The following is a 24,748-nucleotide window of genomic DNA, read 5'->3' as shown; positions in this document are numbered from 1 at the left end:
AAGCAAAGACTGGAACCTAACTTTAAACAGCTGTAGTTTCTAAACTACGGGGCCAAATGCCCTCAAATTTTGATAGGAGCTAGACACATAAATTATATACAACTTTTGTATTCATCACAATCACAGAAAACCAAATTATCATGGGGAGCTTTCTAAAGTCCCCAGATCTATCCAGAGGGACATGATGCAAACAATTAATTATTAACTTATGATATAAACACTTAATTGGACAAAACCAACTTTACTGACATATGACACATATCACCAAAACACCAAAAAGTAGGGTGTCCATCACCAAAACATTGCTTTTAATACATTTCTTAATTTATTTAATTAATTAGGGAAAATAGTAAACATATATGAAAACTACCCCATTAATTCTACAAAAATTACAGTAGACACTACATGCTCTAAGTACACTACCATAAAAATTTCACACCATTTGAGTAAGTATAACAACCTACACAAAAATGGTAAGGCGGTATGACTTAAAATGGCATAATTAGGAAACCTTAGTGAAAAGTGTCAAGCAACAGATTTCATATTTTTTCTAGCATCATTAGGGTACTAGGATACTCTCCAACAATTTTCATAGTCAATGGATTCATAAATAATTTACTAAAATTCATCCAAGTATCTACCAATGATAAAAGGAAAATCTATAACTCAAAAACTACACATGCAATGACCCTCAAATTTTAACCAGAGCTTCTACCATACAAGACTAGCTTACCCACAAAATTTCATAATTTTTGGATCACAGAAACTCAAGATATGATTTAAACAAGTTTGCATGCATTCAAAAACACTTTTCAAGTTCCTATTTAATTCATCCAAAATTTCTACATAATGTGTTCAAGACATATTTTTCTTAAATACTAGACCTAACTATGAGTCTAACAAAATTGGAAGTACTCAATTTGGATCTACCAATTAGGAGTTACAAAAATCACAAATCAGCATTCAAAACTGAAAATTTGAACTATCCTTAAGAACAACAGCCACTGACATGTGGGACCCGGCTGTCAGCCGACCCCACAGGTCAGCGACAGCAAAGCAGGGGAGGCGGCTGCGACGTGCGGAAGGCGGCGCAGCTCGTCGGCGGTGAGGTCTCCGGTGAGACCAAGGCCACCGTCGTGCTCCTACCGACGATACGCGCCTAATGAGCTACCTATCTCGGCCTTTTGCCGGTGTTAAGGACGACGACGGCGCCAATGGCGGTACGGTGGTGCGGACCGACGGTGAGCCACCGACGGCGACTGAGATAGCTCAATCCATGGCTACCCTGGTTTCCCCACCCCAATGTGACTCTAAATCACCCCCTATCGGGACCCGTGGTGGTCGGAGATGAGCCAGCCACTGTGACGGGCCACGGTGGCGAAGTCCGACGAGACCGTGCGCAGCGTGGGAGCTTACCGAACGCGGCTAGCAAGCGACCTTGGGCGCGATGTGATGGTGGAAATGTGGAGGAGCTATGGAGGTGGCGAATGGGCAAAGAGGTGCGAGCTTGCGCTGGCTACGACGATGGCGGAACCGCTCGGCGGCAAGGCGAAGCTGCGCTGCTCTATTGCAAAGGAGAAAGAAGAAAGCAAGAAATGGAATGGTGGCGCTGGAAGGCTCACGGCGTGCGCTGTGGCTTCAAGTGGAGAACACCAGCAGCGGGTTCAGGCCAGCCACGGTGTGTGGCCTGGACGGTTAGTCGGCTGTCGACGCGCGGCGTACACGCGGCCACCGAGTTCTGAATCGCCCGAGCACAGTAGCGCCTGAATTTTTCGTTTCAGTATCCAACGAGCCGACTGACAACGAAACTTGTCGACAATAGATCTCTTAATCCGTGGCGATCCAGGGTAAGTTGTAGTTAACAAAGTTGGAGGCCTACGTGAGTACTACAAGTTTGCTAATTGGAGCTCGAGCTAGTTTGGCTTGGTTAGTGAGATACAGTGCTCCAAACATCAGCTCATGAAACTGAAACTTGCTTTGTGACTTAGAAAATTTTCAGAGTTTCAAAATAGATCTCAAAACTAACTTGTGGGACCCTTTAGAGCATGTTGTGTACATTTTCATGACTTGGCTTCTAAACAAAGTTTGTTCCTTATATAATTCTCTACAACTTTGCTTTAGGTTGCTCAGACATGCAAACATCCTAAGCTACACTTTTTAAACAGTCAAACATAGGAGCTCTAGGGGTCCAAATTGGTCAACCATGACTTGGAAACCTAATTAGGCAAAATGATCAACATGAACATTGTTCCTAATGACATTCTAAGTGTAACTAAGTTACTTACAAGCATTTTTAGCCACACCATGCATTGGTCACACAAGAATCAAGCAAGATATGAACTGAAACAATGAAAAACACAAGAAGTGTTGCAAATGTTTCATAGTCATGTTTCACACGTTTCATGATCTTGTTGCATAGTATTAACTAATCTTGTTTCACTAAGTGAGTGGCACATGTTGCACTTAAGTGTTGCACACTTTAATTTCATAAAAGAACAACACACATGAAATATACAAAACGTTGCAGTGTTTCGAAATTATGTTTCATGTGCTATAAGTTCACGAAGGGATGCAAGATGCTCATGTTCATGAAATGCAGTGCAAATGTGGAAGCTAAACACCAGGGGTGTTACAGGTGACGTTAGGGAGCTCATTGCGCTGTCGGGGAGAAGCACTGGATGTACCCATGGAGGGTCTCACCAGCCTTCTAAAGGTAGTTCTTGAGGTCCCATGGGTTCCCAGGGCACTTGTATGTGCCCTAGAAGTTCCCCACAAAGATCTCCTTTAGATCCGTCCAACTCTAGATCGCGTTGGATGGTAGGTGTTCCAACCATGCTCGTGCCGAATTGGCTAAGAATAGTGGAAGGTTGCGGATAATGAAGTCATCATTATCCGCACCACTGGCTTAGCAGGCAAGCCGATAGTCTTCGAGTCAAAGTCCAGGGTTTGTCTCCCTAGAGTACTGAGGGATATTGGTAGGTGGTCGGTACCTTGGTGGGAAAGCAGCGTAGAGGATGTGCCAACCAAAGGCCTAAGGGCCTAGCAGACCGAGGCTCAGGCCTCGGTCCTCGCTGTTGTCGTAGAGTCCACCGTGATGAGGGTGATAGCTATGATAGGCTCCTTCTCTTGGGTCACTGTAGGTGCGTCTACAGGCGTCGAGGGTACTACGTGCATTGTGGTTGTGGCCGAGGCGTTGATGCACCAAAACTGCGGCGTGCTACCTGCTGCCTTGTGGTGCCTGATGGACTGACGCGTCCCTTGGCGGGGCACGCTGAGGTTGTGCACTGGCTAGCATCGAGCTCGCATTATCAAGACAATGAGCTCTCAGCATACTGCGCCGCCGCACGCTCGAGTAGCATGTGAATCTCACGGTGGGCCTGACGATCCTCGGGCGTCGTGGCCTCTAGAAGGCCATGGAGCAAGGCCGTCATAGTGACAATGTTCTGGCTTGCCCGAGCGAAGCGAGGAAGGGCTTCATGAAACATTCTTGAGAGGGGTGATGCCCCCCTGCTAGAATCAGAGCCAGAGTCTAACCTTGGCTTCTCCGTGAGGAGGCCATGGAGGGATTCCGTGATGCTTTCGATCATCCCCATGAACTCGTTGTTCATGGGGGACAGGATCATGCGCTGTGCCACAAGGTGGCTAACGGTTGTCGTGGCATTGCGGAGACTAAACAAAAGCGCCATTGGGGCGCTCTGTGAGGAGTGTTCTGGAGAGAGGGTGAGGTGGCGTAGGTCCTCCCTGGATGGCTAGGGTCCAAGGGAGATGCCAGGCTAGCGCTCAAGCCTCCTGTAGTTGAAGCCGATGGAGGGGAGAGATTGGATGGCGGAGTTGGCCAATGCCAACTCTCCTCCCACCATGACAATGAAGTCTAGGTCACCAAAACACACATGTGCACTTGGGACCTAGCTGATTGCGTGGCTAGCCATCCGAGGCCTGATATGGAACACGCAAAGGTCCCCTACCTGGCACGCCAACTGTCAGTGTTTCGAATAAATACCAACTAGTAAATTTATATTTGTTGCGCATTAGGACCAGATCATGTGCTAAAGGACACAAGGTTTATACTAGTTTGGCTAGAATGTCCCTACATCCAGTCTGCTGCTGCTCGTGTTATTAGCACCAAAAAAAGGTTCGTAGTAGGGGGTACAAACGGTCGAGAGAGGGACAGGTCCCAAGTCTCTGATGGAAGGGTCGAAAGGATGCCAAGAGCTCGGTTGCTGCTTGGCTATGTGTTGTGTTGTGTATGGAATCGATTTGTCTCCTTAGTGGGGTATCCTGCCCTCCCTTTTATAGACCAAGGGGTAGCAGGGGTTCCAGATGGGAGAATGAGGAAAAAACCAAAGGTAGAGACAGTCCTTCGAAGGCGTCGGGTCTTCCTTTTCCCTTGAGCCTACCTTGCTGACATGGTAGACCATGCTAGGATAGCACATTCGCTAATCCTAACATGGTCATGTTCTAGCTTCGTTTCAGCAAGTGGTTATGTCCCATCCCACTCCGGTGGACGGTATGGTGAGCTGGGGTGCCGAGCCGTGATCCTACGGAGAGTAGACAGGGAAGTGACTATACGTCCGTAACTATAGATGATGCGAGTTCTCTCTTGGATTGTAGTGGTTGTCATATGCTTATGTCAGGATCCACGTTCAAGGGCTGACAGCGGCGCCCACAACACTATAAGACAAAAGTTAGCGCCTACAATACTGTTCGGGCTCTGCCATGCCTGGAAAGGCTAAAAGCACCCGTCCCATTGTATCCTGATGATACTTTCCTGTAGACGTGTAGGGCATGGTCCTTGATACTGTGGTTGACTTGAATGTACTATCTTACCCTGTGCCCATCATTATGAAGGAGTAGGGTGCAGTCGTCGGGCGAGACAGAGCCTGTCCCAGGACATCGAGCAGGGTGGAGCTAGCCCTCAGCCGTCGGGCGAGGCAGAGCCAGCCCTCAGACATTGGGCAAGGCAAAGCTAGGCCTTAGTAATCGGGCGAGGAAGAGCTAGCCCTCGGTGGTCGGGCGAGGCGAGGCCCATCCCTGGTCATCGGGCGAGGTGGAGCTAGTCCTTAGCCGTCGGGCGAGGCAGAGCTAGCCCTCACGGGTCAGGCGAGGCGAGGCCCATTCCTGGTTGTCGGGAACGTCGAGCGAGGCAGAGCCAGCCCTTAGCCATCGAGCAAGGCGGAGCCAGCCCTCAGGGGTTGGGCAAGTCGAGACCCATCCCTGGTCATTAGGCGAGGCGGAGCCAGCCCTTAGCCGTCGGGTGAGGCGGAGCCAACCCTTAGGGGCTGGGCGAGGCATGGCCAACCTCCGGTCGTATGGACAAGAAGTGCAGTTACATTCTTGTCCACTTGAAAGCATCAACATTTGATGGTTATTAGCTTCACCTCATTGGGTACCCCAGTATTAGGTCCCCGATAGGCATAATCCAAATCAAAATAGCCAACTAGTTGGAATCTTGCTCCTTTGGGATATCAAAGACCAATGCTTGGTGTGTGTTTAAGGTACCTAAGGATTCTTTTAACAGCAACCATGTGAGCCTCCTTAGGATTAGCCTAAAATCTAGAACACATACACACACTAAACATGATGTTGGGCCTAGATGTGGTCAAATATAATAAACTACCAATCATAGAAAGGTAGAGTTTGATCAACCAATTTACCTCTCTCATCTAGGTCAAGATGTCCATTAGATGGCATTGGTGTCTTGATTGGCTTACATTCATCCATTCTGAACCTCTTGAGAAGGTCCTTGGTATATTTTTCTTGAGAGATGAAAATCCCCTCTCTCATTTGCTTGACTTGAAAACTAAGAAAGAATGTAAGCTCTCCAATCATAGACATCTCTAACTCCTTTGACAACAATTCACCAAACTCTTTGCAATAGTCTTCATTTGATGAGCCAAATATGATATCATCAACATATACTTGGCAAATGAAGATCTCTCCATCAAGCTTCTTGGTGAATAGTGTGGTATCGACCTTCCCAATGGTGAAGCCCTTCTCAATGAGGAAATCCCGAAGGCGCTCATACCAAGCTCTTGGGGCTTGCTTAAGTCCATATGGCGCCTTGGATAACCTATAGACATGATTAGGATATCTAGGATCTTCAAACCCAGGAGGTTGATCAACATAGACTAGTTCATTTATGAAACCATTTAAAAATGCACTTTTAACATCCATTTGATATAATTTCATTTCATGATGGCATGATTAAATACTCGATATGCTTAGGACTTTGATGAGTAACCAACAAGAAAACCAATATCACGACGTCTTTGGAACTTCCCTAGGTGTTGCCGCTTCTTGTAGACATAGCATTTGCAACCAAACACTCGAAAGAATGATATGTCCGGCTTCTTCCCATTGAGCAACTCATGAGGGGTCTTGCCAAGAAACTTTTGAAGAAATAGGCGATTGGATGCATAACATGTGGCCACCTCGGTCTTATGATGAAGGAAGAACACCCAAGTATATCTAGAGTAGTCATCAACTATCACAAGACAATAAAGATTTCCTCCCAAACTCTTGTAAGTTTTTGGTCCAAATTGATCCATGTGAAGAAGCTCTAGCACTCTTGTTGTTGACATGTAAGCTTTTGTTGGATGAGTGTTTGCAACTTGCTTGTCGACTTGACATGCACTACAAAGCTTGTCTTTCTTAAATTTCACATCCTTCAAACCTCTCACCAATTCATTCTTCATTAGCTTCTTGAGTAAGCTCATCCCAACATGTGCAAGTCTTCTATGCCATAGCCACCCAAGTGACGTTTTGGTGAATAAGCATCTCTTCAAGTTTGCATCTTCGGAGGTAAAATCCACTAGATATAGGTTGTTGTATCTAAAACCCTTGAATATAACTTGATCATCATCTTTCTTTGACACAACCACTTCCTTCTCGGTAAACAAACATTGAAAGCCAAGATCACACAATTAACCAACGGATAGCAAGTTGAAACTCAATGAAGCAACATATAGCACATTTGATATTGCAACTTTGCCCAATCCTTGAACTTTTCCCTTTGAATTATCACCAAATGTAATCTTTTCTTGCCCATCTACTTCTTCATCTAGTGAGGTGAACATATGAGGATCACCGGTCATATGTTGAGTGCAACCATTATCAATAACCCAATGACTTCCACCGGTCTTGTAGTTCACCTACACACAAGAGATCAAACTTGTTGTTTAGGGACCCAAACTTGATGAGGGCCCTTGACTTTCTCAACTAGTGACTTTGCAACCCAAATTTGCTTAGGCCTATTCTTGTTGGGTGGACCTAAGAATATGACTTTTATTTTTCCACTAGAATCCTTTCTAAGCATGTAGTGAGCATTGAAGGCAAAGGGTCTAGCATGCTTGGGCAAGAGTTGTGGTGGTAGAGTTTGACACTCATGAGCAAAGTGACCTTCTTGTCTACACTCAAAACATCTCTTTGGCTTAGGCTTTGACTTGTATTGTTGTTGATGTTGAGCTTGAGCTTTTTTCTCTTGATTTGCCAAGTACCCAATACCACTTCTATCCATCTTCATCATGGTGTTCATGAGTAGCTCACTTTAGAGATATTGGCCTCTTGTGAACTTTCTCAAACTGGTCTTGAGATGTTCTTTCTCCAACTTGAGTGTCGACGAAATATGGTCGGCAGTCTACCTAGGGGTATGCCCAAGGTAGTAGATTGTCGGCAGACAGATGCGCAAGCCACAAACAAGATGGTGACGCAAGACAGACACAAGGTTTTATCCAGGTTCGGCCGCCAAGAAGGCATAATACCTACGTCATGCGCCTGATTTGTATTGCTGTATGTCAATGAGAGATGTTTTTTAGAGGGATCCCCTACCCACCTTATATAGTCCGGGGGGCAGGGTTACAGATCTAGAAACCAATCCTAGTCAGTTACAATTGCCATATGTGGCCGGATAAGGATTCCTATTCTAACCGACTAGGATCCTGCTTGATCGCCAAATCCGCCTTGACTCCTTGTGCGGGACTCCGATCAGGTTAGCTAGGCCGCACGTCGTCTTTCGGGTGGACCGGACCCATCGATCCGGGCTGGCCCAAGCTTAGCCGTAAGGGTATAGGGGTTAATACCCCCACAGCTAGTCCCTGAGCACCATGTATTATGCTGAGACATGCCATTTTAACCTTCTCCGACAAGTAAGGCTTGAGTTCTTGACATTTCTGACCACCGTCATTGCCGGAGAAGTAAGTTGTCCAAAGAATGTATGGTGCTCTTAAGAAAAAAGAAAAAGATTTCTGTCCTGAGAAGTGTGCCCACTTGTATTTCTGGAAAGAAATGTAAGTGGTCTTGAAGCATAGCGTCCTTGAATCGTCAGAAGTGTAGGGGTCGAAAAAACCAACACATTCACCACAAGGTGAAGTGTGCCCACTTAGTCCCTGAGCCTGGTAGTAGGTGACGTAGGCACATGGTGCCAGGGTCTAAAAAGAATTCCCAGTTAAGTTGAGAACCCAATTGTCGTACAAACAAAAACGAGATGCACCGGCAGGTGCATCATACCGACGTAGTCCCCGAGCTTGCTAGAAGGCGATGTATGAACCTTGTAGCAAGGTCTAAATAAATGTCTCTCAACTGTATGTGAGTACAAATCACATGTAGTCGAGGAGAACCATTCTCCGAGCAGTGGTCGGGACAGTCCCCGAGCACATCAGTTGCCGGAGCAGTCCCCGAGCATGGCAGTGGTCGGATCAGTCCCCGAGCATGTCAGTGGTCGAAGCAATCCCCGAACACGGTAGTGGTCGGAGCAGTCCCTGAGCACAGCAGTGGTCTGGGTGGTCCCCGAGCACGGGAGTGGTCTGAGCAGTCCCCGAGCACGGCAGTGGTCTGGGCGGTCCTCGAGCATTGTAGGAGTCTAATCCATCCTTGAGCACAAAACAAGCATCGAAAATACGAACACCATTGATGTATTTATTTGGTGTATTTATTTATCTCCTTTCTCTACCAAGTCCAGTCTGACACGCCTGGTCAAAAAAGCAGATGGGTATAGTACATCATTCTGTCTTCTTACTCCTTTCTGGCAAATGGTCGCTTGGCACCTGTATGGAGGTGCGTCAGTGTGGGCCCTCTTTCACTATCAACGAAGAGGCGCGTACACTGGTAACGAAGTGGCGCGTTTATTGGCGTAGATCTCGAGGTTGTGTGAACAACCATCTACGGCGTGCGCACATGTCTCCCAATAATCTCGGGCAGACGAAACGACGGAGCTCTTTGTTATTTATAATATAGATCTGGTAAGTTACTCGCACCGTTCCCCATTGTCATTCGCCGCCGCAACCTTCTTCTTCTTCTTGTCGAACCCTATTCCTCCAAAAATCATCGCCAATCCCCTCACCACCGCATCCACCCCCTTAGTAAGGACAGACTAATGGCAAAGAGAGACGCCCAGAAGAAAGGCGGAGTCATGGCGAAGGAGTGGTGGAAGTCGCGGAGCAATGAGCAGACCATCGAAGACCTCGTCGCCATGGGAGTGCTCCACAACAAGGCACTCGCGGGATGGCATGCACCGGAAGGAGAAAGCTTCCCCGATCCACAATCAGGTGAGATTGTGGTTTTCGAAGACTTCTTCAAACAGGGTTTTGGGATTCCAGTGCACCCTTTCCTTTAGGGTCTCTGCTTGTATTACGAGATTGGGATTTGCAATCTGCATCCCAACTCGATTCTTCTTGTCTCCACCTTCATCCATCTCTGCGAGGCTTATGGTGGCTTCCAGCCCCATTTCGACCTCTTTCGCCACCTGTTCTGTCTTCGGAAGAAAGGGAGCGGTGGCTCGAAGATAGCTGGAGGCGTCTACCTGAATCTGCGCGACGGTATGAAAGCCCAATACTTGCACTACCCCTGGAACACCTCACTGGACGAGTGGTACAAGAAATGGTTCTACATCCGTGAAGAGCCAAACACCATCACCCTGTGCGACATGGGGCTGATTCCGGAGAAGAAGAATAGTTGGACAGAGAAGCCCGAGAACTTGGAGCAGATCACCGAACTGCTCGGGATGATCCCGTGGGGAAAGCTAGATGGCCCAAGTGTGGTTGGGAACTTCATCAGCCGAAGGATCCAGCCCTGCTAGAAGAGGGTTCATCCTGGCTTTGAGTACTAGGGGAGCGTAGATCCAACAAGGACTAGGAAAGAGGCGCTCGACAAGACAGAAATCAAGGCCAGGATTGGGGAGCTATTCAACCTGGCCGATCCCAATTATGTCAGGCTGAACGACATCGAGCACGCCTTCAAGCTGGCCCGACCTCCACCAAAGGTAAATGATGCTTCCTTTTAACTGTAGAGTCATGTTGTAACAAGAAATTGACTGTTGTCTCCGTTATGTGTCTCAGATTAATGGTCGTGACCGAGCAGCAGTGTTCGTGTCTCCGCCCCCCAGTGTGGATTACCCACAAGTTGCCGGCCCAGCCGCCCAGACCAGCGCCAGGACCGACGACATCCACTGGGCGGCACTCGAGGCTATGGAGGATGCATCGACCAGAGCCGCTGGCAAGCGTCTGGCAGCCAACAAATGACGCCAGGCCATCTTCCCCCTTTCGGATGACAAAACAGAGGATGCGAACATCTTCCGGCTCGTCCCTCGAAAGAGGAGGAGACAAATGGGGTCGACGGAGCAGGGTGGCTCCTCTGTGCCGGCAGTGATTGCATCACCGACCACTGCAACACAGAGGACAAGTGAGGGAAATATCGAGCATCAAACCCCGACGCCTGTGCCGGTGGTGGAAAAAATTCTGGTGGAACCTGCCGAGCACGCGGAGCAGGGGCGGTCGAGGAGACGCTCCTTCACCACATCATTCCGCGCTTCAAAGCTGTAAGTATCTATAACTTTGATGTAAGCTTGTAATTTGTATTGAATACTATTATCTTCTGAACTTTTCTCTGATACATTAGGTCGGCGTCCATCGAGAACCCCGACCAGCTAGCCGGGTGTGACACAACTTCGCCAGTAATGGCAGGAAAAACTCCCCAGCAGCCAGCAGTGGAGGAGCCTGTAGAAGGAACTCCGCCGGGACCTCAGCAGGCGGACGACCAGACATTAGTCCCCGAGCGGCTGGTCGAGAAGACAGCTGAGCAGAGTACAAGTGCTCCGAGCACAAACCCTGCTGAGGTGGATACCTTGGCGCCAAGGGAGCCGGATCAAGCCGAGGAGCAGCAGCCGGAAGTGGCACAGAGCACTCATGCAGATGCAACGGCTCATGGAAAAGCCATGGTGGTCGCGGAGACTACAGACTCTAGACCAGCGCCGCCCCTCGAACAGGAGGCCGAAGAGGATGAAATAGAAGAGGTCCTGGGTTGTCCCCAAGATAAGTGATAACATGTATATGTGTCGTGTTGGCGGAACGACGAATGGGTTATGCACGAAGAAATCCCAGAGGTCGAAGAGACCCTAAGAGTCGAACGGGCGGCAAAGCATCTGGTGACAGAAGTCCAGGTATGTTTGGCTTGACCACTTGACCCTGTTATGTAGTCGATCTTCTAACTTAGCTTATTTATGTGCAGGACTTGATGAAGACCGTGAAGTACCGAAAGAGGTGCTTCGACCAAATTGAGGGGATCACCACGAATAATAAAGAACTGGTGGCCGAGGTGGAACACTTGCGCCGCCAACTTGAAGCCGCCGACCAGAAGAGTGCAGAGCTAGAGGCACAAAACCAGAACCTGGTCGGCCAGCTTAATAACAAAGAGCGGGAAAGAATAAGTAAGTTGTCACTTTATCACAGCAAGTGTGTAACACGTATTGTTGTGTTGTTGGTAGTGACAGCTGTAATGCAGGCTTAGAAGCTGAAGTAACCCACCTCCAAGAGGGGAATAGCCGCGTGACCACAGAGTGTGGTCGTCTGAAGGAAGACAACGAGAAACTAGCACGCAACCAGTCCCAACTCCAGGACCACACCACCAAAATGAAGGAGGAACTAAAAAGTAAGTATTCCAGACCACCTTTCTCATTCTGTTGCTCGCCTTGTCTTGTCGTGCCATAACATTTGATGTCTTGTACGGTGTTCAGTTTTAAAAGTCAATGCCAAGAGACATCTGGAGGCCGTGATCAAAGAGCGTGACGGCTGGAAAGCACGATGCCTCGAGGTCACTGAGGAGCGGGACACGTGGAAGAATCGGTGCCAAGAAGTGGCAACTAGCATTGTCCCCGTCCTCGACCTTATCGACCCGGCGCTCATAGAGGAAGAGCCAAAGACACCCTAGCTCAGACTGGTCGAGAGGTGCAGTCAAGCGTGGGGATGGTTCCAAGAGTTCGTGAAGGAGGCGGGTGAGTACACGGGTGCCCATGTACTAAGCATGGTACGTGCTCACTACCCCCTAATCGATCTCAAGTGCCTGGAGGCTGGGTACCCGAAGGAGGTAGACCCAGACAAGGCGGAGGAGCTTCGGATGGCCCAGCTAGACTTGTCGTCGAAGATAATTGGTGACATTAACCTATGTGGAGGTGGGGCAACACCTATACAGGGTACGCCATTGACGAGTCGGCTGGAAATGCCATCAGTTGCAAGCCAACCAACGAAGCCTACGGTCTCAACCAGCCAGGCATTGGCGGGGCCATCCCCTTCAGCTCGACTAGCACAAGAGTCCCCGAGACTCGAGTAGGATGTCGGAATCGGCAAGCAGTAAGTGCCACGCGCCCCGACTTGCCAATGTAATAGGCTTAGAGCTATAGAAGGAGGACATAGTTGTGTTATTGTAAACTTTAGCCTCTTCAGGCAAGCTTGTAATAATGTAACTGTATATCCTTATAAGCTTGTTTGCTTTGTATAAAACGTATTTAAGCTTGAAACTTTATGTTGGTGTAACTAAGTGAGAACATGTTAACGTTCTGTTTAGTTGTACCATTTTGCTCGACACATCATCCTGGAATGTTTGTGCGGCCTTAGTTTGTCATGTGGTCGGAGTGTGAGGTACGGTGACCTATGCACACGTAGACGCGGACAAGTCAAACCAAGGGGGACCTACCGATCACCTGTAACATAGAGAGCGGATCCCATGCACGTGTTGGGAGGAACCGGAGACAAGGCCTGCTCCGAAAACTGTAGAAGGAGTGGTGGTCGGCTTTTACTGGCTAAGTTAGAATAATCATAAAATTTGAAGTGACACATTAGAGTGGTCGGAGAAATCATAATTGCTTTATTAAAGTAAATCGAAAGTACAAGAGGAGTACATATCTCAGTAGTTAAGCATAGAAACGTCTAAGCTTGTCGATGTGCCACGAGTTTGGTACATCTATACCATCCAGGTGAGCTAACCTGTAAGACGTTGGTCGTGTGACTACCTTGATCATGAAGGGTCCCTCCCATGGGGTTGCGAGTTTATGGATGCCAGCCTGGTTCGTTTTCCACTTCAGGACCAGGTCCCCAACCACGAAGAAACGCTCTTTAACGTTCTTGTTGTAATACCTGCGCAAAACAGCAAGGTACTTGGCCGTATGTACACAAGAATCGAGCCTTTTTTCTTCTGCGCTGTTAACTTCTAGCTCCCGTACTTCATTGACCTTGCCCTCGTCGAAGTTCTCTACCCGTGCTGATCTGAAAGCTATATCTGGTGGGAGGACTGCCTCAGCGCCGTAAACCATAAAGTATGGTGAGACGCCTGTGTTACGACTGGGCTGAGTTCGGAGGCCCCAGACCACGGCTGGTAACTCCTTGAGCCATCTTCCGGGAGCTTTGTCGTTTTCTCTGTACATCCTCTTCTTCAATGCGTCCAAGATCATTCCATTTGCCTGCTCGACTTGTCCATTAGCTCTAGGGTGCGCCACCGAGACGTATTTTACTACTATGCTCCTTTCATCGTAGAAGTCCCAAAAAGCGTTCCCGGTGAACTGAGTACCCAGATCAGTGATGATGCTGTTGGGTATGCCGAAACGGTGGATGACCTGGTCGAGGAACGTGATAGCCTTTTCTGAAGATGCCTGTACCAAAGGCATGTATTCTATCCACTTAGAAAATTTGTCAATCAGCACAAAAACACATGTAAATTTCCCAGGAGCCGGTTTGAAGGGCCCGATCATATCTAGTCCCCAGCATGCGAAGGGCCAAGAGGCTGGTATCGTCTGTATCTCATGTGCTGGTACGTGGATTCTCTTAGCGAAGAACTGACAACCCTCACAGTGGTGGACTAGCTTCTCTGCGTCGGCTACTGCTGACGGCCAATAGAACCCTGCTCGGAAAGCCTTACCGACCAGTGTTCTTGAGGCCGCGTGGTTGCCGTAGGAGCCAGAGTGGATTTGGTCCAGGAGATGTTCGCCTTCTTCCTGGGTTATACACTTCATCAAGATTTCCTCCTTTGCGTTTTTGCGCCATAACTTACCATCGACGAGCAGGTACTGCTTACTACGACGCATCAGGCGCTCATTTTCTGTCCGATCAGTATAACCGCTGCCATCTGTTAAGTACTTGATGAAAGGTACTCTCCAGTCAAGCTCATGAGTGGTCGGAGGCGGCTCGGTTGTGCTCGGCGCCGGAACCGTAGCCACCAATTGCTGGTCCGGAGCCTTATTGACCGTGGAATCTTCCTCTATGATGGAAGGCGTGACTAGGTCTTGGACGAATATGCCACGCGGGATTTTGGCTCGGGATGATCCTAACTTTGACAGTGCATCCGCTGCTTGGTTCTTGTCCCAGACCACGCGTATGTACTCGATGCCATAGAACCTGCTTTCCAGCTTTCTTATCGATCTGTAGTATGCGTCCATCTTTTCGCTGGTCGTGTCCCAGTCCTTGTTGAGTTGGTTGATGACCAGAGCTGAGTCTCCGTAGACATAGAGACGTTTAACACCAAGCTCAACCGCAATGCGTAAACCATGCAGGCATGCTTCATACTCGGCGGTGTTATTAGATGCTGGGAAATAAATCCTGAGAACATACCGGAGCTGCTCCTTGGATGGTGACACGAAAAGAACTCCTGCTCCCGCACCGTCAATGTTGAGAGAGCCGTCGAAGTACATCGTCCAATATTCGTCGGATCCCGAAGAGACAGGCGTGCTTAAGTCTGTCCACTCGACGATGAAATCGACGAGTGCCTAGGACTTGATTGTAGTATGGCTTGCAAATTCTAAGGAGAAGGGGCATAGCTCCATTGCCCATTTGACGATGCACCCGTTCGCATCCTTATTGCGAATGATGTCCCCCAAAGGATACTCGGTCATGACCACCACACGATATCCAGTCGAAGTAATGTCTCAACTTTCAGGATGTTATCAGTATGGCGTAGAGCAGTTTCTGAATCTGTGGGTACCTGGTCTTGGATTCGTTGAGGACCTCACTAATGAAATAAATTGGCCGTTGTACCTTGTAGGCGTGGCCCGGCTCATCGCGCTCGACCACCATGGTAGTGGAGACCACCCGATTGGTTGCCGCAATGTAAAGTAGGAGAGTTTCGTCTTCTCTGGGAGCAGTAAGGACCGGAGGTGATGTGAGGTATTGTTTTAGCTGCGTGAAGGCAGCGTCTGCTTCCTCCGACCACTCGAACTTCTCGGATGCTTTGAGCAGTTTGAAGAACGGTAGCCCTTTTTCTCCTAATCTTGATATGAAACTGGCTGAGAGCAGCCATGCATCCGGTAAGCTTCTAGACATCCTTTACCTTTTTGGGGGGCTTCATGTCTAAGACAGCTTTGACTTTCTTCGGATTAGGGCGTATGCCGTCGTAGCTGACGACGTTGCCTAGCAATATACCAGAAGGAACACCAAAGACGCACTTCTTTGGGTTTAACTTCCATTGGAATGTATTGAGGGCTGCAAAGGTGCGTCTTAGGTTGTCAACAAGGGTATGTGCTTCCTTGGTTTTGACAACTACATCATCCACATAGGCCTCTACAAGGTCGTCTTTTATCTCGTCTGCGAGGCAGGCCTGAATGGCGCGTTGGTATGTAGCCCCGGCGTTCTTGAGCCCGAACGACATAGTCGTGTAGCAGTAGGCACCGAAAGGCGTGATGAAAGACGTCTTGATCTGGTCGTCCTTTTTGAGAGCGATCTGGTGATAACCAGAGTAGCAATCGAGAAAGGAAAGCAGCTCGCAACCGGCAGTTGAATCTACGACCTCGTCTATGCGAGGTAAGCCGAAGGGGTCCTTAGGGCAGTGTTTGTTGAGATCAGTGTAATCAACGCACATTCTCCATTCATTATTCTTTTTGCGTACAAGAACCGGAGTTGGCTAACCACTCCGGATGATACACTTCTTTGATAAATCCGGCTGCCAAAAGCTGTGTACTTCTACCCTAATCGCCTCCTTTTTGTCGTGAGCGAACCGTCGTAGCTTCTGCTTGATTGGTTTGGCCTTGCTGTTGACATTAAGGAGTGCTCGATCAAGTTCCGAGGTACACCGGGCATGTCGGAAGGTTTCCATGCAAACACATCCACGTTGCTCCTCAAGAACCTGATGAGCGTGTCTTCCTATTTGGGATCCAAGTTGGCCCCGATAAGGGCCATTTTGCTGGGATCACCATTGACCAGCTGGATCGCCTTGTGCTCCTTGGACCTGATGTTCTTGCGTGGAGCCTCGAGCTCTGGGATCTCCAGGTGGTCGGCTGAGGTCTTCTTAGTGTCAAGCACGGTCTCGGCCATGCGAATAGAGAGGTCATGGGCCTCTACTATTTTGAAACTGTCGTCTTCGCAGGTGTAAGCGGCGTACATGTTACCTCAGAGGGTTAGGACTCCTTTCTCGGTAGGCATCTTGAGCACCAGATACCTATAATGAGGTATGGCCATGAACTTGGTGAGCGACGGTCGACCAAGAATAGCATGGTAGGTGCCGTCGAAGTCAGCGACCACAAAGTTGACGTAGTCGGTGCGGAAGTGGTCCGGGGTCCCAAACTGGACAGGTAGCGTGATCTGCCCGAGAGGTGTAGAGCTCTGTCCGGGGAGAACACCCTAGAACTGTGCCTCGTATGGCTTAAGATCCGCCTGAGCTATCTTCAGGGCGGGCAGACTGTTCTTGAACAGTATATCGATGGAGCTACCGCCGTCGATCAGTACTCTGTGCGAACTGGACCTTGTTGATACAAGGATCGAGGACTAGGGGAAAACGTCCTGGCTCCGGTATTAGCGGCCCATTGGTCCTTCCTGCTGAAAGAGATTTCGCGGTGAGACCACGGAGGGAGCCGGGGATCGGCGAGGAGGTTATCGGCGTTGGCCACGTTCAAGCAAGCACGGGCGAGCAGCTTGCAGTTCCCTCTTGGTCTCGATGGACACTTTGCCTCTAATGATGGTGTGTACGCGATCAGTTGGCTTGACGTACTTGTGACGAGGGTCTGCATCGTCGTCGTCGTTATCCTCGTTGCGCTGTTCCGCTGCATCGTTAGGCTTGTCGGATGTATCCGGAGCCTGTTGACGCGTATAGATAGACTTGAGGACACGGCAATTCTCCATGGTATGGTTCGACTTAGGATGGAGCTGGCAGGGTCCCTTCAATGCTTTGGCGTAGTCGTCTTCGTAGTTACGATGTCCGCCGCCCTTTTTCACGGTATTGACCTCGCCGTCGTCTTCCCGGGCACGCTTGCTCCTGTAATCATCATGGCGGTTGCGCCGCTGATTACGTTGGTCACGGTGGTCGCGGGAGTCATTGCACTGGTTGCGGCGGTCAAAATTGTCATTTCGACCACGATTGCCGCGGTAATCGTCGCGGTGTGGAGGGTGGTCGGAGCGTGGAACCCTTGCTGCTTCTTCAACAATTATCTTTTTAGCGTCGTCGGCGTCCGCATATTTCTTAGCGGTGGCCAAGAGCGCTGTGACTGATTCAGGTCTCTTCCGGAGGAGCTTGTCTCTTAGGGCGTCGTGGAAGTGGAGGCCAGTGATGAAAGCCTCGATTGCCTCGTTGTCAGAGATTGACGAGGACCTTGATGCGCATCTCCGAGAAACGCCGAACATACTCGCGCAGTGGCTCATCTTTCCGATCTCAGATCCGTTGCAGATCGTACTTGTTGTCCGGTTGTTCACAAGTAGCGATGAAATTGTCGATGAAGGCTTGCTTAAGCTCCTTGCCAAGAATCAAAGTAGTTCGCCGGCAAGCTGACCAGCCATTGGTGACCTGCATGGCCAATAGCGACTGGGAAGTAGTTAGACATGACATGCTCGTCAGCCATGGCTGATCTGCACACGGTTTCGTAGAGCATGACCCATAATTCGGGGTTTTCTTTGCCGTCGTACTTCTGAAGTTTCTCAAGCTTGAAATTCTTGGGCCATATGACTTGGCGAAGGTGTGGAGTAAACTACTTCAAACCTGGCGGACCGTGGGCAGTGTCATACTCCATACGGCGATAGCTTTCGTGGGATGCTCGATCGTCGGCTCTCTGGTTGATGCGAGCGCGTAGGTCGCGTTCACCGAGGTAATGGCAGGAGATCGTTATTGCCATCGCGGCGATCTCGATTGCCATCTGTATTAGCCCTATGACCGCGGTTATCACGGTGGTTGTCGTGGTTGTCTCGGTGATCATCATCCCGGACGTCACGACGGTTGTCCTCCTGACGGCGGTTGTCATCCCGACCACCGTCATGGCCATCGTTGTTGCGCGAGCCACATTGGTTGAGTGGCTGTGAACGACTTGGGTGCTGGCGGCTGTGGCTTGACTCGACTGATACGGATGGAGCCCGAGCTTGGTTTGCGATCTCCGCGGTCTGGGCCATAGCAGCCGTCAGATAGGCTTGTATTTCATTGCGAACTGCTTGGGTTTCCGGGGTGTTCGGTAGCCGTTGCATTGTCGCCATGGCGACGGCTACGTTAGCACTTGGAGTCCTAAAGACTTGTTTGTCTCCCACCCTGTCGAAAGCATCGTTGAGGTCACGTGGCTGGACCCTTATGCGCCGTGCCTCCTGGTCTGCTTTGGCTTCGATTTGCCGGCGATTAAACCGGTCAATGTTGCGTGCCTCGCGTGCAGTCCTTTCTTGTTCTGTTTCGCCAACTGCCGGTGGTTTGTCATTGCTGACAACGTTGATCAAACCCCCTCGCCTTGGCGGGAAAGATGGGAATTGCGGGAACCCGGGGCGTGATCCGGGATATCCAGATCGTATTCGACGCCTTCATCTCCGTGATGCTGGAGCTTGGTGTGGACGGAGGCATCAGATGCGGTGCCAGACGAGGAGCTGGAGTCACCCTCTTGGACCATGTGGACGGATCCTTCATGATAATCTTCAATCCGAATCATGTTGACGAAGTTGCGTGGCTTCGGCCGAGGTCGGTGCATAAAACGTAGATCCGAGCGGCGTTGTAAGTTGTACGCGTAGCTGGAGGCAGCGTTTCGTAGGCCGTAGGGCTGGACCTGGTGGTTCTCCGTCGAGGCTTCGTACTCGGAGAGTCAGAGGCCCGTTGCGAAGGTCGGCTGGCGACGAACGGAGCGCCCCTCAGGAGTAGATATAACTACGAGATCTGTTCCAAGTCGCGTAGGATGACTGGTCCGAGCTGGTCGGGTAGATCTGGTGTGGGGAGCGGTTACCTGCTCATTAGGTTGACTTTGAATCGTACTTACCAGAGCTAGGGTTTCAGCGAGTTTGGTGCCAACCCGATCGATGGAGTTGAGCAGGTCGGTGTTGTCGATCTACTTCCCTTTGTAGCGGGGAAGTGGATGACGGATTGTCGGCGTGGCTGAAGGTGACGTAGGCGTGGTCGGAGCCAGATGTACTGCGGTCGGAGCCAGATCCATCGTGGTCGGAGCCGTATCCATAGTGGTCGGAGCCGTATCCGTCGTGGTCGGAGCCATAGCCGATGCAGGTGAAGTAGTGGTCGGCGCGGACTGAATCCACGCCTCCTCCGTGGTCATGGCGATGAAGTCGTCGGAGCCGGTGGTCCAGGTGATCTGGCCGACAGTGAACGTGAGGCCGTTCGGCATAGCCATGGAGCCAGAGATGATGACCATCCTGTTTGCTTGGAGAGCAGTACGCACACCCCCTACCTGGCGCGCCACTGTCGACGAAATATGGTCGGCAGTCTACCTAGGGGTATGCCCAAGGTAGTAGATTGTCGGCAGACAGATGCGCAAGCCACAAACAAGATGGTGACGCAAGACAGACACGAGGTTTTATCCAGGTTCGGCCGCCAAGAAGGCGTAATACCTATGTCCTGCGTCTGATTTGTATTGCTGTATGTCAATGAGAGATGTTTTTTAGAGGGATCCCCTGCCCGCCTTATATAGTCCGGGGGGCAGGGTTACAGATCTAGAAACCAATCCTAGTCAGTTACAATTGCCATATGTGGTCGGATAAGGATTCCTATTCTAACCGACCAGGATCCTGCTTGATCGCCAAATCCGCCTTGACTCCTTGTGCGGGACTCCGATCAGGTTAGCTAGGCCGCACGTCGTCTTTCGGGTGGACCGGACCCATCGATCCGGGCCGGCCCAAGCTTAGCCGTAAGGGTATAGGGGTTAATACCCCCACATTGAGCTTCTTGTTTTCTTCTCTAAGTTTATCATGATTTTTCTCCATCTTGAGTCTCTTGTTCTCTTCTTTAAGCATCTCATTCTCAAGAGCTATGTCATAATCATTGTCAAGATTCTCTATCACAATTGTGTTGGTAGTTGATAGCTTTTCAAGATCTTTCTTGAGCTTTTCATTCTTATTCTTGAGCTTGACATAATCATTATAGTTGTCAGACTCAACCACTTTCTTGCCTTTGCTACTAGAACCTTGCTCAATGCTCTCAACAATTAAGTCATCACATGATGCAGCTATATCAATCTTAACAACATTGTTAGTAGCATCATGTGGCTCATTAAATAATAACTCATGAGAAAGAACAAGATTGTCATGATTAATCTTGAGATTGGTGTACTCTTCTTTTAGCAAATTGTAACTAGTGGTGAGCTCATTATGTATCTCTACTATAATGGATCAATCAAAATTATATTTGGTCTTCCCAGAAAAATATCCCTCACTGAGAGCCTCCAACCATTATACATCTACAAAAATATACACAATAAATCATCTTCATTAAAATCAAGGCTTAAAAAAACATCGACACCCAATCTAATGGCCGATGTTGGAAGTGTGATGCCAGGCTTCTCACCCAGCGCGCCCTCCACCCCCGCACGCAAACACTCCCCCCACGCACACACCGTCGCTCTACAGAAAGAAAAAAAACAAGCGACTTCTGCCGCCGCCTCTTGCTTCCCGACGCGGCTAGGTTTCCCCACCGCCGCCGTGCCTGATCCGAACGCCGATGGCACGGGGCGGACGCGGCGCATGTTGCTTCGTCTCCAACCTCCGAGCAAGTTGCAGGCGCCGCCCAAGGACCCCGCGGTCCCCGTCATCGCCTCGACCGCCAATGGCACAGCTCGGTGTGGCCACAGCCGGTCGGCCGCACCCCCCCTGTGTCCCTGCCGCCGTGCGCGGGCACCGCCATCGGTGGTGGCAAACGCTCAGGCTCAGGAGGCCATGGGTCGTGGCGGCGGCGTGGGTTGCAATCCGGAGATGGTACCGCAACCCTAACTGCCAAGATCGCCGCCGGCGCTGCTGCTATTGGTCGACGGTACAAGTGGCCGGGCTGCAACCCCGGTGCTCCGTCCCCTCGACTCGCAACGCTCAACGTCTGTTCTAATTTGCGTGGGGGAGAAAATTGCCGCCAGGCCGCCGGCCACCGCACCAGCACCCGCAGCAGGCCTCCTCCCCCTGCGACGCAGCCTCGTCGCAACCCCTTGGAACCTCCGCAACCCGCCGCACCCCTGGGCCTCCGTTGCTCGATCTAGGTCGTTCTCGTCCATGACCAGGGCGGCCGGTGGCTTCGACTCTTATACTCGAGATTCAAACCTCCACGCAACGACAACAGCTCCAGCCCCCTCCCTTGACAGATCTGGCAACGGATTGGTGAGGACTGTGTCCATGTGTTTCAAATTTTTATGTCAACGTGACAGTGTAATAGCTTCTATGCTTCCTGTGACGTGTTATTAGCTTGTTCAAATTATTTATGCTTCTTGTATTCACATGTTCAATGCCATTCAATGTGCTGATGCGTAAATCAATTAGCTTCCTTTTTTGTTGGTGTGTTTCCAGGCCCAAATCTTAATCTCAGATTAATTTTGTGTGATTTTTTCCTGCAGGCTAGCCTCCACATCGGTTAGCTTGCAGTGGGAGAGACCATCATGAGTTGAATTCGTGAGCCTTCTTAGACACCATGTTGCACATGTAATTAGTTAGTTGAAATGCCAAATAAATATCAAAGCATAGAAATGCCTCCACATCATGTTGTGCTTAAATTTCTATGCTTCTTGATCTTGCGTGTCATAGCTAACTGTGGTGCATGCATCAGTTTGGCACAGTGATTTCTCAGGGGTAAATGCAGGAGATGTGAAGAACCTTTAGGATGCAGGGATTTACACTTGCAATGGCCTAATGATGCATACTGACAAGGTTCTCAAATATGCATCCCAATACCCAAATCTTTGTCTGAATTCTTGTTGCACCATGTAGTTGGATGTTTTATTTGCTGCTTCTCAGTTCTCACTCGGTGCAGCGATAATATCAATTCCGTGATCCTTCCTTGCGCTGCACTTTCTGAAGCTTTGCTTCCCTGTTGTTTAATCTGAACAGGGGACGATTTTCTTGTTGCTAGCACAAGCGGACTGGGGATAAAGCTGAAGCTTGCATTCGAAACTGGTATTCATGATACGGTCGGCATTGACCTGGTAAGACATTAGCTGCAATGTAGGTTGTTTTCCTTATCTCTCTAGCAAGTTGACTGGACTGAATGGATTGACGCCATTGTGGCAGGTGGCAATTTGCGTCAATGACATCAGAACTTGGAAAAACAGTTGTTCTTCCTAGGAGGGGAGATAAGATATTCTGAATTAAATTACCATGACTTATCAATTCAACCTTGCGGTGTTATCCTTATTATAAGTCACAGTAGCTGTATATGAACTGATTAAACTTCTTGCGCTGTCGGACTGTCTTTGACTGCTGCATATTTATTATGTTATAATCCATGAGCGTTGCCGCCTTCGGGGACAAGGAGAGAGTATGTTAGTTTAGTTATTTACGTGTAACTGATGCATGTTAAGATGATCTATGTACCTGTTGAATAGTTATTTGTTCTGAAAGTTAAAACTGTGTTTCATAAAGATCAGCAATTCATTTATAATCATGTTTATCAGTTTGTGCAAACCAAGAATTGTACTTGTTTTTCTATACAAGATTACAGTATTTCATCCTTGCCCTGGACCTCTACTTTTCAAGTATATAACGTTACGGTTAGTACCTGGGTCTTTGCAGATTACCCATACCATAGCATTGGTTTCTTAGCTAGCCTAATGTACCTTCACGTTACCAGCATGGTTTTGGAAAATAGTGCCTACAACCAGAATACCAGCATATGGAACTTTCTCCTTTCTCTGTTGTAAATTTGGATCGTCATGGATTGCAGGAAATGCTGTCAAGTAGAGGAATACAGGTTTCAAATGGTAAGGAATATGCATTGAGCCATGTCATCGATACCATCAAACATGCTTTTGGGGATCACCACAAATTGTTTGCAAGAAGGGTTCAGTTCCTCATTTTCCCTTGCACAACTTCCTATAATTTATTGTTATGAAATATTACGGCCATGAGTAGAACCAATGACTGTTGTGTAGACAGATTACCACCAAAAAATATTTGTAAATAAAAAATATTATTTCTACAGGATCGAAATTTCATTTGCTAAAATTTCAATGTTTCTGAAGAATTTTACATCCTATGTATACATGCTGAACGATTGCTGAGTCCTGTGGAAATAAAACTTGATAACAATACCGATGTCCAGTGCCATGTTTGGTTACTGTTTCGTTGCGTTTTAACTTGCAAGCTGGTCTCTATTATCTTCTGGTCAATATTGGTTGCATAAATTTCACTTTTGAATATTTGCCTGAACAGTTCTGTCCCCCCAAATTGGATACTTATATTATTTCCAAATTTCAAATGACACATATTGCATGGCAATGCTCATCTCAATTTATGTTTCCAGCCTCATGATTGTCTTACTACTTCTTTGACGAATGGAAGTGTATTAAAAAGCAAGCACCGCCCACGGTACATCACCTTGCCAACATATGATCCCCTTGGTAAGTTGGCTCAATAATCTAAATCTTGCATCACTTGGGGCTCAAACCGTATTCGTGTATTTGCTGATCTTGCTTCCCATGACATGATTTTAGTGCTTCCCAATTCAACTGTAGAGATCATGACACAGTTCGATGAATTTGAGGTGCCTGTGACTCTTTATACAGCCTAAGATGCAACTAATGCAGCGGAGCATTCCATGGATTTGATGAAACAAATGTCTTCAGCACCACTGCCATGGCCGCATCTCTTGCGTAATTACGAATTTGTGATAGCAGAAGGTGCTTCCGTGAAATTGGTCCCTGGGATATTCAAGCATTTGTACATGCACACTTGAAAGAGAACTACACCTTTTCAGCCTGTAAATTTATAAGCCTTACTATGTAACCTTGAAGGTGGGATATGGTCAATGTGTACACCAAATCTGTAGCCGAAGGGCGCCACTATTTTAAGGTCTGCAGTACAATATTCTAAATGGTGTTGACTTCTGGGCTCAATGTCAAAATTTTGTCTTGAGGTAGGATTTTCAAGTAATAACAATAGAGATGCAAGAAACTTAAAGCCCTTCACATCTACCATGATACATGGATTAGCCGATTAGGAGAGAACGGCCTAATTCCCAGGAACCGCAGGCAATGCAGATTTCTAAACAAGAATATAGTTCATAGCTAGAAGCGTGTAATAATTATGTAAAGGTAGTAGGATTTTCATGTATCCCTGAGATGAAG

The sequence above is a fragment of the Miscanthus floridulus genome, chromosome 16, assembly GCF_019320115.1.
Source record: "Miscanthus floridulus cultivar M001 chromosome 16, ASM1932011v1, whole genome shotgun sequence".
Taxonomy (NCBI): Eukaryota; Viridiplantae; Streptophyta; class Magnoliopsida; order Poales; family Poaceae; genus Miscanthus; species Miscanthus floridulus.
Note: the sequence above shows the minus strand (reverse complement) of the source record.